Below are 12,332 nucleotides of genomic sequence, written 5' to 3'. Positions count from 1 at the left end.
AATTAAAGTTCGTGGGACTTTTAAGTATTTGATGAGTTTGGCACTTTGGCCCAGATTTTTTTAACTAAATGTAAAATAATACATATAGTTAAATATTCAACAATATATATATATATATATAGTCAAATCTTATGGTCCGGTGGTTTCATATGGTTGGTTTATGATATAAGCCGTAAACCAAACCGTTTACTATGGTTTAGAATTTTTTAATCCGACCGACCGGAAAGTTAAAGAAAAAATCGACCGTGAAACCAAACCAATGACCGGTTTGGGCGGTTTCACGGTTTGAAACCAAACCATGAACACCCCTAAATTTTCAACAAGTGGTATCCTAGAACCGTTCAGGTAAGTTGCTGAATTAATTACTTATCGTAAATGCTTTAGTGATATGTGTTTCTAAAAATCATAATAGTCGTGCACTTTGAATAAATGTTTTGTACATTTGTTTAGTATATGCTTTAGTGATTTTTGTGTTCAAATTCTGAGCCAGTTGTTATCATTAACTTATATATATTGTTAGTAAAAACTTTAAAATATCCGTGTTATCTTATTTTTTCAATATATACATGCAAATTGTTATTAATAACCAAATTTTCAAATTTATTTCCTAAAATAATTGCAATTCTGCAGCCATTTATATGACACTTGCAATTTGATATGTGTGAGTACCAATATTACCTCTAGATATCATTATTATTATATGACATACAATATGGTATTGCAGTAGCCGGTACTATAACTTAGAACATTTTTTTTATTGAAATGCATGAATGTGTCAATGGCAATTGCGTTCAGACTATAGTGTCATCTCCTATGATTAGGTACTCAGTTCTTTTTACTATTTATTTACAATGGTCAGCATGCTGTAGATTGAATATTCACGCTTCGTGTTATGTTCATCTTATTAAATTAACATTAGAATTTGATATTCGAGTGTTTTTTATTTTTATTTTTTATTATTGAGTCATCTGGAATTGTAGTTGGATCTTACTCAAATCGTATACCTTACTTCTTGATGTAGACCTCATTTATTGAAGTAATAGCATTATTTGTTTTCTACTCTTGCTAATTTGTAAATCTTAGTTTTTAATTAATATATATTCTTCTTTCTTGAAGTTGATGATGGCGGGTCAACTTGATAAAGCAATTGCTAATCAAAGCAAGTGGTTTCCTCAAACCGTTCAGGTAAATTGTCAAATTCATTAGTACTTGTGTATTTTGAAGTAATGTTATGTTTTATATACGTTTGTTTGCTGAAGTTCGCTAAATGATTTGTGCCCCTTAATGTTCATACCCTCAAACCTTATTCCCAAAATCGTTTATATATATTGTCGATAATTGCACTAAGTAATGACTCGTGTTGTTTTATTGGTTAACATTCTATGCAGTTTACTTAAACGAATATCTTTGTGCTGTTTGTTGTGAGCATGCCACATGCATTAAACCTGGTGAAAACTTATTCAAAAGGTACGTCCATTATAACTTTCTATTATTACAAAAGTATATAATTCATTTATTATTTACTTTGTCATTTTTAATAAACTTTATATATTTTGGTTTCTTGAAGCTAATTATGAATGGTAAACCACAAAATTGTTATTCAAAAGGTACATTATAAGTTTGGAGTGGATTATTAGAAACCGTATATTATTCATCTCATTTAATCAAAATGGATTCATTTAATTTGAGTTTAACTAAGAAAATTGTTTAAATTAGTTTCCATTACCAAAAACAAAAATGTATAATTGTAAACTTTTCAATTAATTTATTTCTCAAATTTAAATTTCTCAATCACGATTTAAAAATTGATTGATAACGGGTCAAAATTATTATTCAGATTAAAAAAAAAACAAATTAACACATTAAATGACTGCTAATTATATAATCTTATAAATACCACAATATTATGTTAAATTCATATCGAATTGAGTTATCAGCTCTCCTTTTGATAAACCAATTTCTTCACACCAGGATCCTAAAATCTAAGTGAGTTTTTTATTTTCACTAAAATCCAAGTGAGTTTTTTTTATTTTCATACATTGCTATTATACTTATACTTTATTAAATACCACGACTAATTCTTTTAATCAACGTCTGTCTCTAATACACAGGATAATGGAGCCAAAAAATTTGATTAAGCTGGGAGACCTTGATGCTAACAAAGCATACTATACGATCAAAGCTAGCGTTCTTAGACTATGGAGAAAACCAAACAAGAGCCCTAACGAAATTTGGTGAATTGAAATGTTATAATGGATTAGGAGCTAAATATTTAACATTATTTTTTTTATTTTTTTTAATATTCAGCAATCACATCTATATTAAACTTTCAAGGAACGAAGATGTAAGCTAGCATGTTTAAAACTTATTTTTCTAAGTTTGAAAGAACATCTTCGGGAGAATCAGTGCTACTTTATTTATAAGCCCACACTAGCTGACAATGATTGATGTATTACTAAACAAAATATATTATTTAACTATAATGTATCATTTATATTGTGCTCGATCATATAATATTTTGCATGTTTATGAGTAATGTATCAGTAAAAAGGTATATTATTTAACTATAATATATGTATATTTCTACATTTTATATTTAATACCCAAATTTATTTATCATGACTTTTTATGATTGATATTTCGAATATTTTAGGCTTATAAAATTGAATTTGTTAAACCCGTGTTGTACACGGGTACCTAACCTAGTATATATATATATATATATATACTAGGTTAGGTACCCGTGTACAACACGGGTTTAACAAATTCAATTTTATAAGCCTAAAATATTCGAAATATCAATCATAAAAAGTCTATGATATAAATGTTCCAAAAAGTTTCAACAAATAAATAAGAGAAAATGGTATACATGTAAATCTAATGGTGTAAATGCTGTATTTTAATTAATTTTAAATTTGGGATTGTTAATACAAGATTTTGACTAAAGCATTAAATTGTGGGAAAATTACTAAAATAGTCCATTCTAAAGAGAGAATCTTCAAAATAGCCCAAAAGTAATGATTATTCCTAAAGAATTTGTACTGAGGAGACACATTGGAAGAAGATCTTAATTATGAGGAAACAGGTCAAACTCTTAAAAATATGGAGTGAGCATACCAAATATGGGAATAATGTTGATGGAAAAGGCCAAAATTTTAAAAATATTAAGGGAGCATGCCATATTTATTTCTTAATTTTTCTTCTCAAAAGAGAGTCTCCCCAGACTGTTTTTTTATGTTTCATACCTATGTCGTATATATTTTCAAATTCTAGAACAATGTGCTTTTTCTAGGAGACGAGAAAAATGCGTTTTTTTTTATGTTTTTTTTTCGAAGACGCATTTAAGAGACCTTTGTTCTTAGGAGACGAGATTTTGTTTTCTTCTTATAAGTTGGATTATTCAAATTCCATCCATTCCGGCAATATTTATTTAAATTTCGTCCACACCGACATGATTTAACTATTATTCGTCTACACCGGCAATATTTATTTAAATTCCGTCCACACCGACATGATTTAACTATTATCCATCTAAATCGGCAAGATTTTGATTAGTAACTTTCTTTCCTTAATATATTTTGATACATCTATTTATCATCCTCATCTTCATCTTCATCTTCTTCTTCAATTTCTTCAACGTTACTTGATTAAGACATGGAATTTGATAATGTTATGGTGGTAAATGGCAAAACAATAATGGAATCTGTGACTATGTTCCAATAAACTGTAAATGGGGTAGTGTCAGTCTTGCTTCAAACATCAACCACTCCATGATCCGATGATGATTGAATGTATAAATGATGAAGAAGATGATTGAATGTATAAATGATGAAGAAGCAAAATATCCTATAAAAGTATAAGACCTGGACGGACAAGGAAGGAAATACAAAAATCTCGTCTTCTAAAAACAAATGTCTCTTTAATGCGTATTTCAAGACGAAATTAAAAAAAAACACATTTTCCTAAAATTTGAAAATATATACGGCCCAGGTAGAAAATATAAAAAAACAGCATGGGAAACAGTCTTTTGAGAAGAAAAGTTAAGAAATAAATATGACCTGGTCCCTCAATATTTTTAAAAATTTGGCATTTTCCATCAACATTATTTTCATATTTGGTCTGCTCCTTTCATATTTTTAAGAGTTTGGTCTGCTCTCTCATATTTAAGATCTTCTCCTAATGTGTCTCTTTAGTACAAATTCTTTTGAAATAATCAACATTTTTTGGCTATTTTAGAGATTCTCTCTCTAGTATGGGCAATTTTGAAAATTTTTCCCTTAAATTATAACAGACGAAATTACACGGGAGTAAATGCCCGTATAATTTGCATTAATTAGTGTAATTACAAATGATTTGCATTAATTAGGTCAATTGACATGTCAAATAGACTGCATTAATAAGTTTGTGTGTTTTTTTTGTACTACACATTAACTAGTGTTCAAATCTAACGTATTAGTTAGTTTATAACGGACGCAATTAAATGGGAGTAAATGTCCCTATATCTTGCATTAAATATTGTAGTTACAAATTATTAGGTTGTTTTTTTTTTAATTTTAAAATGGCGACTCTCTTATATTTAGGCTGCCACACTATTCAAATTAGGGAGTCCGTTGCTCACTCTGGTCAGACTATGTTGTCTTAATCGGGCCAACACTGGCTTTCAGAGTTTGGCTTGGCGTTCCCCTAGAAACCATACCGCTGACTGCCACTTGACAATCCTTGTGTCACCACAAGAGCAAAACTCTCTAGCGTAAGACACGATAGGACAAAAACCAGGGTGGGCTCGGGGATCAAACTGACTACCTTACCTTTGTACAAGATCTAGCTCAAATCTTCTATTGCTAATATCCATCTAAAATGACACAAGTAATAATCAAGCTTGAGTTTCTATTGGAAAACCAAAGCCTCCTACCATAAGCCACAAGCCCACAATGAGGATAATTACTAGGTTATGTCAATTTTTGACATGTCAAATGGATTGCAACTAAGTTTTCTTTCTTTTCATTTTTTTTTATCTCACATTAATTAGTTTTCAAATCTAATGTTCAAAACTATTCAAAAACTATAGGATGTAGCATGTGTAATACACGATGGTTAAAACAATGCAACAAAAAGTTAAATTTAGTAATATATATAAAAACATACCTTATGGATTCATAAGATATAAAAAATGTTAAATAAAATTTTATAATTCATAAATATGTAAAAACCTCATTTAATACAACATTTAAAGTTATATTTATAACTTTGTTAGTAGTCATATAAATGATAATAATATTAGTTGGCATCATAGTTGGCTACTCTAGTCTATATCTATATATACTATTAAAAAGATTCATTTTGTCCCCATTCTTATTAGTTGATTTTACTATATTTAAAAAATAATAAGCCCTCATATACTTTGTTACTAATAAAATAATTCAAAATTAAAATTATAATAAACATTTAATTTATATAATAAATACTATTAAAGACATTATTTTTGGTCAATAATATATGATAATTTTATTGTGTATCATATATTGTTTATATTTTCTTAAATTGGTTAAAATCTAATATGTCTATTTCTTTTAGTAAAAAAGTTTGAGCTACTATAACCATCATCTCTTCCAAATTACACTAATATTAATATTAAATATATAAAATAGCCACGTTTATTTGGCATAATATATTTATGATGGTTTAAATAGAAATTAGTTTAAAAAATTTATAATGTCATAAAATGAATTTTTAACACATATTGTTGTAACACAGTAAATTAAATAAAATACATAGGATTAGTATTTACAACAAATTAATTATTCGAGATAAAATGATCTAATTTATGAATATTGTTATATCACGCAAAATTAAATAAATAGGATTATTTTTCGTAACAAATTAATTATTCAAAGTAAAACGATCTATTTTATGAAAATTTAAAAATGTTTAAGTGAATGAAACAAAATAAAGAGCCATTATATATATATATATATATATATATATATATATATATATATATATATTTGCAGATGGTATTATGTTCATTAAAATGAATTATTAATTTTGTGATTATTAAAATGCATTTTTATATGTGAGTTAAGGACAAACATAACATTTATTTAAAATGTTATGTTTTAGAGAAGGCAGTTTCCTGTTATAGTTTGGTTTTGCAATGATCATCAACAAAAATCTAGGCCAATCTCTAGCAAGAGTTGGCATACTTAAAAGACCCGTTTTACACATGGTCAACTTTATGTAGATTTATCAAGAGTGAAGAGTAGAGAAGAACAAAAAATAAATACTTATTTTAGATAAGCAAGAGAAAGTTGCAAACAAAGTAAAAAATATTGTTTATAAGTAAAAATTTGTAGCCTTTGAAGTTTATGTTTTAAAGTTTAAAATTTTGTTTGTAAACATTCTACTATGTAATATCATTTTTTGTTATTCCATGTTTTTCAATATTATGTTTTCGTTTGAATATGACTTACAATTATAAATTATACAGTTGTCTCAAAATACATATTAAAAAAATGTTTTCGGTTGAAAATATATATACGTTTACTTGGACGGTTTTTTATATTTCTGTCTGTGTAAAACACGGGTCAATAACCTAGTTAAATAACATATGAAATGATGATTTTGTTTTAATAGTATAAGTAGATGCTTCAAGAAAGAAAACAATAAAATGGTATATATATAGGGTTGAATCTATTGATGTAAATGTTTTAGTTTTATTATTTGATCTTAAAATCGCGGTTGTTAACACAAAATTTTTAGTAACGCATTAATTTCGTTATAACGGACGCAATTAAATGGGAGTAAATGTCCATATATTTTGCATTAATTAGTGTAATTATAAATTGAAAGTTTACATTAAAAAAAGTTGTATTAGTTTTTAATAAATAAAAAAAGATTAAATAATATATGACTTAAAAAAAATGACTTAATCAATAAGTTTGGTTACGTTCTCATGCACACGAACCTAACGAAAAGAATTCATATTGTTTTGATTTTTTTTAGTATGAGGGAAGAGACATATGTTAAAGAAAAAATATGTAATACTTTTTGTATTGCTTTTATAAAGACATTATACCATTGTTTTTTATTATATGTTTTATAAAAAAAAAATAAAGAATTTTTTTTTATCGTTTTATAAAGACATTATACTATTATTCATTAATATTTTGAAAAGGACTATAAAATGAAAAGAATGTTAGAGAGGGTAACATCAAATAAAAGTGTTAATGCTAAAAGGAATTGAAATACAGGGAGCATAATCCTATGATAAAATGGTATACAATAGAATCTAATGCTATAAATGTTGTAGCTTTATTAATTAATCTAAAAATTGCGATTGTTAGTACTTAATACAAGATTTGACTAAATGGGAGTAAATGCCGTATATTTTGTATTAATTAGTGTAAACAAAATGATTTGATCATATGAATAAAATAAATTTCTGTTATTGTTTTGATGCCTGGTTATAAGAAATTATAAATATGCAGGTGGCTTAGCTTATCAATCCCCACAGCTCACAAAAAGGGAAAACACGAGGTAGAAAATTGCATGTTTTCTTTTGTAAGTGTGGGCTCCTCTAGATCTCTCCAAACCGCCTGTATAGTTGCTCCTGCACTGGTTCAAGCAGCGGAGACAAGGTTTCGATTTGCTAAATCAGGTCACTGCTGTTGAGAGTTCGATCGGTGGTGCCAGATTTGTGGTTATCACGAGACAGCCGGTGGGTGCCAGTAATTGCCACCAGTAGGGCCATCTCTCTCGCTTTTACTAGCTCATGCAAAATATTAAATTTAATAAACAAGAAACGAGCTACCTCGACTATAAATTCGACGAGTCGAGCTTGAGCTCAACACTTCAACTTGTTAAAATAAATGAACCACGCCCCAGACCAAACTGGCTCGGGCTTGTTAATAGTCCTATGTTTGCTTAAACATTGAAAAATAATTTATTTACTAAGTATAGATATAGCTAGGCATTATCTACAAGATAATTATTATTTAGTGTTGAAAATTCCAGTTATTGATTAACATTAGATAACTAATCTTGCATCAATTTATTATAAATGCAGAACATGAAGTTGTCTAGTGCTCTTCTAGGCGTTGTCATCGCTGTATGTGTGTTGCAGTCGTCATTGGAAATCGAAAGCAAAAAGGTATAAACATATTCTTATTCCTTGCCAGAATTCATGCATACACACACATTTTAGCCAATAATTACAAAGCTGAGGTTGGTTTTGATTCGTGAGTTGGTTTATTTTATTATTTTTAATCAATAATAACAATATTAATAATAAAGAGATAATGACGGGAAGACGGTCCATCCACTAAACCCATTTTAATCAAAAAGCTCATATGGTGACGTGACACCACATGGCGTAAAACGCCTCCATTATCGTTCCATGCGCTACACACACGGTCTTATGATAAAATAAAAAGTGACTTGAGTTGAGAAAACTCTAAAACTCATTATCAACCACATGTCTTTAATTAAAGTCTAAATCTTGTCATTAACAATTAAAGTTAATAAAAATTATAAAAGTAACTTTAACTTTACTCTCTCTAGAAAAGTATGTTTAAAAGTAAAAAAATAAATGTAAAAAATATCACAAAACATTTTTTTAAAATTTTTTTCGATGTTTTGTATTAAATGTAACAACATATATTACATATGTGTAAAAAAAACAGTGTTACATAGGGTTTTCATGGGTTTTCTCAACTAAAATGTGTTTTCATTATATATATATATATATATATATATATTGGAGAAGGTTCAATGGGGAACTTCAAAAAAGCGAGGAACTAAGGACCATGCTTTTTGCATGTAAAAAATTAGTTTTAGCATAAACTTTTTTTTGAAGTTTTTGCTTTTATATATATAGGATGGTTAGAATGAAAACCCACTTAAGTTGTGAAAACTCTAGAAACTCATTTTCAACCATATGTTTTTAATTAAAGTTTAAATCTTGTGGTCCACAATTAAAGTGAATAAAAAATGTAAATATAAATATAACTTTTTATCTCTCCTGAAAACATATATAAAAATTAGTAAAAAATGTTAAAAAATAGCAAAACAATTTTTTTTTATTTTTCAATGTTTTGCATTAAATGTTACAACATATATTATGTGTGAAAAAAACGATGTTACATAGGATTTTCACAGGGTTTTCGCAACTCAAATGGGTTTTCATTCTATACTTCCCCTATATATATATATGATTAGGTTCATTTCAGAAGTGTTTTTAAGGAGAGAAGTGCGAGAAGTCATTATAACCAATCATAATTTTTATTTTATCTTTAATTTATATATAAGGGTATAGTTATAATTTCCATAAATTTGTGTATATGGTAACTAGTAAATGTTGTAGGAAGTTTCAAATAACAATTTATTTTTATTTTTCTTAAATATTTGCAAGAGGTTACTCAATTAAAACATGAAATTATTTATATATGTTGTACATGAAAACCAACATTTTAAAATAAGTATAACACATATCAAACTTATGTGGTTCATGAAAAGTAACATAAAACGAATTTTTAAAATTCTTATTTATCTTTATCTCCAAAATTATTTAACACCGTTGAATTTGATCCAACCTCATAATGTTCTAACCCCTCATACATTAGTTAAAACACATATCAAAACAAATCAACAAACAAATCTACGTTTTATTATTTTTTTGTTTTTATAACAAACAAACAACCATTTTTTTAATTTCGAATTTAACCAAGTTTTATTATAATATATTCATAATTCAAATTCCCATAATCGATATTGTTCTATTTATATATTATCAACAAACAAATATACATCTGTTTCATTTTATTTTTAATTTCAAAATTTTTATCTAAATTATGCATACACACTTCGAAATACCACCTACATAGAATATAAATGAACCTACATACGATAAAAATTACACATACATAATTCAGAATACCACATACATGATACATTTATGAGCCTACATAGTACATATATGAACCTACATATGATAAAATTACACAAGCAATTCAAAATACCACTTATACAGTATATAAATGAACTTACATAGTACATAAATGAACTTACACACGATAAAAGTTACACATACAAAATTCAAAATATCACTTATACGGTACATATATGAACCTACACAATACAAAATAATCATTTCTTTATTACATTAAACTATATATAATAAATAACGGATAATACTAATAACCTACACTTGTAAAATTTTCACAAACACATTCGTAATACTACCTACACAATACATATATAAACCCTACACAATATAAAATGAACTATTTTTTTTTATTTTTCACATTAAGGTACATATAATAAATAACGTATCATATTAATAGCTTACAATTGTAAAATTTTTACGTACACATTTGTGACTTCACCTACACAATATATGAATATGCGTAGGAAATACATTATATCTGATGCATTTGAATAAATATAATTGAAGACATTATGGTATTTGATTAAAATTATATTTGTTTAACATTAGTTTAATTAATTGTATCAATTAAAAAATAAAAAATAAAAAATTTACATGTAACTTTCAATTAGTTAGTAATAATAGCAATTAAATGATATTAATGACTTAAGTTTCATTTTAAACACTCCACAATCAAAGACCTAACTACCCTTATTCATTAAATTCTTGGTAAATTGATATCTTCGTAATTATAAGTTTACTTTAATCAATCTAATCCATTGATTATACATAGCCAATGTTAATCAATGGTTCAGATTGGTTTCTCACACTTCTCACTATAACTTGACTTCTCGCATGATCCATCACAGGGGATGGCGTGAGAAGTGATATTATAACGAGAAGTGCGAAAATTGAATCTAGACAATTGATTGTGTTTAATCAATGGTCAACAATAGAAATGACATTATCGTAAATAAAGACACATATTTATGACATATTTTTAATTAAAAAGGACATATATGTCTTTTGTGGTGTTGACTTCATTAAACCAGGCGTAAATGTATTTAGCGGTTATTTTTTCTTGCATAATCAATGCTCGTAAGATGACTAATACTATTTAATTTTTCTCATTAAAATTTTGCAAATAAAGTAATTTTTTCTTTAATTTATGGTTGTGTAAGCTGTTTGTTTATTTTTAGGATTTATTTATAAAGCACATAATTTTTTCAACTTAATGTTGTATATTATGGATTTTTCATATAGTACCTACATAGAAAAATTAGAAACATACAGTTTTGTGTAGGGGGGTTTGTGAAAGTGTAGTTACATATTGAATTCAAATTTGTACATGGGGGGGGGGGATAAATGTTTATATAGTAGTGTATTGTGTGATATGTAGGAATTATTATTTACGATGTAGGGTGGTATTTCGAATTATGTATTGTGTAGGCACATATATTATACCATGTAGGGATTAGTTCAATGTCAAGGTATTTTTAGTTCATTTGATGTTCACTAACAAGTAACTAATATTACGTGTATAGGATAATTGTGCTTACTATGTAGAGTATGTAGGATAAAATACTTTATATGTTGGTTGTGTAGGATAATTTTGTTTACTATTTAGGGTATGCAGGAATAAATCTTTACTGTGTAGGGTGTGTTGGGTGTGTAAATTCATATATGTACTGTGTAGGTGGTATATATTTTAAATTGTCTATGTGTAAATTAAATCGTGTGTAGGTTTATATATAAACTGTGTATGTGATATTTTGAATTGCATAAGTGTAAATTTTATCATGTGTAGGTTAATTTATATACTGTGTTGGTGGTATTTCGAATTGTACGTGTATGTTTAAATTATTGGAATTTTGGTTTGTTGATAAAGTAAAAAAATAAATTTTTATATGATAATAGAATTTGAAAAAAAAAATTATTAAAAAATATAATACTGTAAATCTGTAAAAATATGATTCTTTTTAAATTTAATTTAAACATAAATAACAAACAAATATAAAAAATTAATATATTTTGTAACCCCCTACAATTATTAGTTATCAAAAATAATATTCGGAGAGAGTACAATGATACCTGTATATATAATTTAAATATAAAATAAAAAGAAAAAATTTGATTGGTTGTGATTATTTCTCATACTTCTCGCTGTAAAAAACTTCTGAAATATATAGTGGTATAATTAAAATGAAAACCCAATTAAGTGGTTAAAACCATCGAAATCCTATACCATCCGTAGATTCTTTTAATCCAACGGTTGAAAGATTGTTAATAGTCAACTACTTTTTGAGTTAAAAAACAATTTAAAGTACAAATGAGGGTAAACGTGTAAATTTGCTTTATTGCTTTCTTTTACTTGAACATACTTTTTGTCATACCCATCAAATCAACTTTG

The 12,332-nt window shown here is 26.9% G+C and overlaps 1 pseudogene; it reads left to right on the top strand.

Annotated features, from left to right (window-relative positions):
* Nucleotides 1–1,122: 1,122 nt before the first annotated feature.
* LOC143597858 (subtilisin-like protease SBT5.4) overlaps nucleotides 1,123–12,332 on the top strand; it is a 32,552-nt pseudogene continuing 21,342 nt past the window's right edge.

The sequence above is a fragment of the Bidens hawaiensis genome, unplaced genomic scaffold (genome assembly GCF_021521415.1).
Source record: "Bidens hawaiensis isolate Kalapana, Puna unplaced genomic scaffold, B.hawaiensis_p1.1 tig00049150_1, whole genome shotgun sequence".
Lineage (NCBI taxonomy): Eukaryota > Viridiplantae > Streptophyta > Magnoliopsida > Asterales > Asteraceae > Bidens > Bidens hawaiensis.
The sequence above is the reverse complement of the archived record's forward strand: the minus strand, read 5'-3'. Positions and strand labels throughout refer to the sequence as shown.